Source organism: Centruroides vittatus, unplaced genomic scaffold (assembly GCF_030686945.1).
Source record: "Centruroides vittatus isolate TY-2023 unplaced genomic scaffold, ASM3068694v2 contig_2969, whole genome shotgun sequence".
Taxonomy (NCBI): domain Eukaryota; kingdom Metazoa; phylum Arthropoda; class Arachnida; order Scorpiones; family Buthidae; genus Centruroides; species Centruroides vittatus.
In genome coordinates, this window is record NW_027121890.1 from 58,332 (window position 1) to 63,925 (window position 5,594).

Here is a 5,594-nt window from a genome sequence, read left to right on the forward strand (position 1 = left end):
CGAGCGTAAATTGAAATCATAAATTAAGGAGAAAGTTTCCAAAATTTTCTCCATTAATAAATAAATCGACTCTCCCTCCTGAAAAAAAAAAAAATGAATTCGCACCGTACTTGCGGAGTGAATTCATTTTTTCAGGAGAGGGTGACGACTTATCGGAGTGTGGGACAGCAAAAGTATGTCTACTTATCCAATGGTGACGAGTTAAACAGTGTCGAGTAAACCGGAGTTTTTTAACATTAATGTCTATGTAAGTCGGCCAAGACCACAGAAACTGACTACAGTAGAGACTCGTTAATCGGAACCCCGGTAATCGGAACGATTTTCAGTCGGACTGTGTCGTGCTGAATCGAACGTTTTTGATACTAAATTTACTTCTAAAGTATAATTTTCATGTTTTTATATTCTTCAATATATTTATTTTGTTTGTACAAAATGCAGAAATAATTTTTAACGATACGATAGCCTCGATTATTATTATAAAAATTTTCGTTAGGCTTAAAATCGACGAAAATTCAACACGAAGCGACACGCAACGAAGAAAAATTTGAACATCGGACAGGTTAATATATTTATTCGTACATAATCGGTAATAGGAACAAATCACTAATGTGAACAACCCCAGTCCCCAATTGATTCTGATTTTCGGTTCTCTACTGTACTTAACCGATGGTGTAGAGTTATCCGGGTGTCGACTTATGCGGACTCGACTGTACTTAGCATTCCTTTTTGAATTTTCCTATGTACTGTACATTTTATCCACTTTTCTTCTCAATACTCTGTCGTAAAGATGTGAAAATAATCACTTTTGTATATGATAAGTTTTATGAACTTGTTCGAAAGTAACTAAAGTAAGAATTGTTGACATTGAGTAAAGTTTAAGCATTTAAAACATTATTTTTATTCTATCAATCCTACTCTATGTATTTTATAACAGTTTGCATTAACCGACTTTCATTGACTTATTACAAACAGAGAGAAAAAACTAACAAGTAAAAAAATTTTGAAAAATATCTTTAAAGTTTATTTAAAGAGAAAAAACAAGAAAGAAAAGCATTTACCATTTAGAAGTTCCTTAATCATAATTCCATTTTGCCTCACTCCATCCGTTGCCTGTAATATATTCGTTATAATGTTCAGTCTACATAACACTTTAAAAAAAGTTAAATTAAGAATATAAAGTGTATTTTATATCAATGCAGCACTATAACGTTATGAGTACACTCCGTTTGAGTACGAATATCTGAAAGTACTTTTCTTCATTTCACTGTTATATTGTAACGGCTACTCCTTACTCATAATGCATAAAGAAATATTACAGTTATTTGTTTTTATTATTGCTATAGTGAAGACAAATAACAAAGCTACATATTTTAGCTTCTTGGACGAGATTTAACAATGTTTTCCACTCATTGTGACGTAATACTTACCTTACAAAACAATTATCTATAGCAGGGGTGATCAAACATTTTAATAGCCGGTCACACTGTCAGAATGACGAGCCGGGCAGCATAACCATTTTGTTCAATACAGTACACTGAATACACAAAAAATAAAGACAAGCAGCATATTTTTTTACCAATACGATGGCTGCAGCAAGCTCGTAATCACTTTTCCTACAAACTTCACTGCAGGTACAAAAAGAGCTTGTACAAAAAGAGCTCTCATATAGAAATTCGCAAAAAGTCGCCGAATGTTTTATTTCACTGATTTTCCTAAAAATTATATTACTATCAAATGCAAAATTCAGATTGGACCGATTTTCGCATTTTTACTTAAACTTATTTTAAATTTTTTACATTGTAAGTTTATCTATTATCTATGATATTTTCATATAATTAGTTAAATTATAGGTCATTTGTGGCACAGTGCGGCGGTGGGCCGGATGAACTGACCTCGTAGGCCGTAGTTTCGTGACCCCTGGTCTATAGAGTAAAATAAAATGCGTGTTACCGACTTACATTCAGAGCTTGTTTGTAATTAACTGGACAAACGACGACACTCTTCTCCTCACTCGGAAGTTCTGCTTCTGCCATTTCTATAATTCAAATTTAATAACTTACTTATAAGATTTTAAAATTTTCTCAGATTTATTCGTTTTATTCTAATTTTTATTTAAAAAATATGATTTTTAATTAAACATAAATATTTACCTTACATACATAACTTGATTATAATACTATGCATGCAGGTCTTCTTATGCAAGATCTTGTAGTAGCCGAATTCTTCTGCACTAATAAGCATTAATAAATTTTAATGACTACTGTAATATTGTAGGCCGTATAAAGGTACTCCTCACTTTACGACCGAGTTCCGTTCCGACGACTACGTTGTTAAGCGAATTGGTCGATAAGCGAGGATCTTGAGCTGGGAGTATAGGATCGTTGTAAAATTATGCAAATTATGCAACAAACTTCGAATTTATTCATAAAAAGACAATTATAGTACGCTTAGTGAGCATGTCACCATTCACCACTGATCGACACTCAAGCTGAGAAAAGGGATTCCCCGAATTGCAGGTCGAAACTCGATTGGTCGTAAGTGCGAGTGGTCGTTAAGCAGAAAGGTCGTAAAGTGAGGAGTACTTGTATATACATCGTGTAGATATAGAAGCCAATTATTCCTTATATAATATAAATATAGTATTTTCTGCTTGAAAATTTACGTAATAGGTCTTAGTAACTGACACTTAACAGGAAGTCTGTGTAATTACTTCTTATTTATTTATGCAAAAGATTTGAAAATTTACACTTCAAAGAACATATTCCGTAGATATATCTTATAAAAATAATATTTTCAACTACAAATTTGCGGCCGACTCGAGCTTTCAGTCTTTATCGGGGCATATTGTCTTGACATACGAAAACACAGTAACCGCCAAAAATAAAAGTTTTTAGGAGAAAAAAAGGCAATTAACACTGCATAATACAGTGTAAGATTTCCCCGCGTGGAGACCCATTAGAAGATGTAATCAAGTCATTCCTAGATTAACCGAAGCAACAGAAAGAAAAACATTTGGTTTTATACGAGGTTTCCTCTGGAATCTGGAATGTCCAATTATATACAACCTTATTATAAGTATGAGTAGAGCCGATTCAATAAATCCGGGCCTTTTTAGACACATGTACTTCGAAACCTGCTCAATTATAATATAAAACGTATTTAAATTGTAGTGGCGCTTGAGCTTTCGGTGTGATAACGAAGATACATCCTGTAAAAAATTCTTGACTCTAGCTCATCTCTAGATTTCTTACATGTAAGGATACATTCGTTTCGAAAGCTTGAATATAAATATCCTCATATCAAAGAGATAGAAAACAGAATCTTCATCTGTTGTACAAAGAATGTAAGCTATGCGTTAATTATAATTTAATGTATTTGAGAATAATGCGAAAATCGCATATTACTATGTAATCTAAAGAGATTTTTTATCGTTTGGGCTTATATAAAGCAATAGAAATCGATTATAAATAGTTTGAATAATACTTACCTCGAATAACTACATTAAAAATTAAAATGTCTGCAGACGAAGCAGAAGCGGAACCTGGGCCACAGTGCTTCAAACTTCTCTATAGCATTGCTACTCAAAATATTTAGGTATATTTTTCATAACAAAAACTTTCCTCTTACAAGAAAGACAATTTACAAACAATTGACTAAAAACGATTTTAAAAAATATGGTTAATTATGGCATTTAATATTCTTTCTCACAACTCTACACCATACATTATGAGCAGCAGCAATTTCGAATAATCGCACACAATAGGAAGACTTTTTAATATGATTCATTACGAAAGTATGGAAGATTTCATACAATTGCGAAATACTTTTTCTGCGGAAAGCTTATTAATTACTTGTTTATGTTATTTATAGGGAGAGATCGAGCATAATAAATATGGATATTTTTGTAAGAATATTGATAGCTGGAAGCAGATCATCGCATTGTAGATTATATGCATTAAAAATCAGATAATTGTCATAGACGTTTCGAGAGTGAGTTACGACATGAGTTCTAATATTTGTAAAATGAACTGATTTTAAATAACATCAAAAATATCTTACTTTTTTGAAGTGAAGTAAATCCCAGTTTTGTGTTAACATCTCATACAATTGATAAACATAGTGTACGAAATGCAAGTGTTACTGCACTCGAGTAGCACGTGAATGCATCGACGTCATCACTAACTTTAGTGACCTGACTTTACGATATTGAAAGTATCTTCGTTTAAACAATCCGAAATGTTTTAAATAATAGTAGTTGCTCGATTACTCTAATAATATAATGACTAGAAAGATATACCTGCATGAATCACGTCCTTCCTGTCAAACTAGCAGTTAGCCATTTCTATCTAACCGACCGTAGTAACTGCATGTAAACACTACGCCCAGACATTAAAGGAAGTCTTACGCAAGTCTAAATGATAACTGTATTTTAACCTTGAGAGGTTTTACTATTAACTGCTGCCATCTATTATTAAAATTTTCTAAAAATATATCTGAATAATGGTAAATAACCTGTAAGGATGCTAAAATTTAGATTTCGTAGTCATTGGAGTGTAAAGAATAATGTAGTAATACTTTAGGCAGTGTTTTGTTGTTCTTTTAATAATAAATTCCTTAGTTTTGTATTGTATTTAGGTTGAATTTTACCAAATTAATTTTTACTAATATCAATACCTCATGCCTTAATTTCGGGATCACAACGGTTCTATAAAATCCTTACTTTACAAAGAAAAATCTAGACAATTTATTTATATGTTTATGACCAGTAGCGGACTGGAAATTTTTATTGGCCCCACATGAGTACATTAATTAGTAAAAGTGAATCAGTTTTGCCCCTTATAGGTTCGATATTGAGACAGAACAAAGAACAAGAAAAAGGAAACGAATGCCTAAGGAAACTTGGGGAGATTATCTTATTCGAGGTAGCTTAAAAAATTTTAAATTGGATATTTTAATATTGAATAAATCGGCCCTTCGGCGGTTGGGCTATGTTGAGAGAATGAAAGAACTGTTGAAGACAGTACCCCTGGGAAAGAAGGACGGGAAACATGGAAAGGGAAGGCCAAAAAATGTCTTGTTAGGAACAAGTGGATGAGTATCTGACGTAGGCATTTGAGTCGAAAAGAAAATGTGAGAAAATGTGCAATATGAGGCATGGGTGTGTCTAAACAGAAAGGTGTGAAGAAAGTTGCTGATGGATTCTTGGTTTTAGCTGCCTTTGGCTTTATCTCAACTTTTTTGAATTATGACCGTGAATATATGTATGTGAAGGCCGAATTTGGTGGGAAAAAATGTGTTTAATTTTTGTTTTTTTAGCGAGACAAATTAAGGAGACAAAAGAAAAAAAGCTTGAGACTCGTTAATAACTAATGTTTTAAACCCTGCGGTTTAATTATAATGACGGAATAATGCTTTCTTATTGTAATTTCAAGGTAATTTAAATACTTTTATTGTTTACAAACCTCAACAAAGAATTCTGTCCGAACCATCGGACAATGTAAAGGCGTCTCGGGCCCAATCCACCACTATTTATGACACAAATGAAAGAACTTTAATTAAATGGCACGATATGATTACCTTTATAGTTTCCTTCT

The 5,594-nt window shown here is 32.6% G+C and overlaps 1 long non-coding RNA gene across 2 annotated transcripts; it reads right to left on the reverse strand.

Moving 5' to 3' along the window:
* Positions 1-554: 554 nt before the first annotated feature.
* Positions 555-4,374, reverse strand: LOC136972550 (uncharacterized). 2 transcript variants are annotated; one of them, XR_010880350.1, is made up of 5 exons: positions 4,298-4,374; positions 2,151-2,230; positions 1,959-2,035; positions 1,059-1,110; positions 555-776 (listed from the first exon to the last, which is right to left on the reverse strand). It is a non-coding gene; the product is annotated as an uncharacterized lncRNA (long non-coding RNA). The 2 variants fall into 2 exon arrangements; XR_010880351.1 differs by having other exon boundaries at positions 757-843.
* Between the last annotated feature and the right edge of the window lie 1,220 nt (positions 4,375-5,594).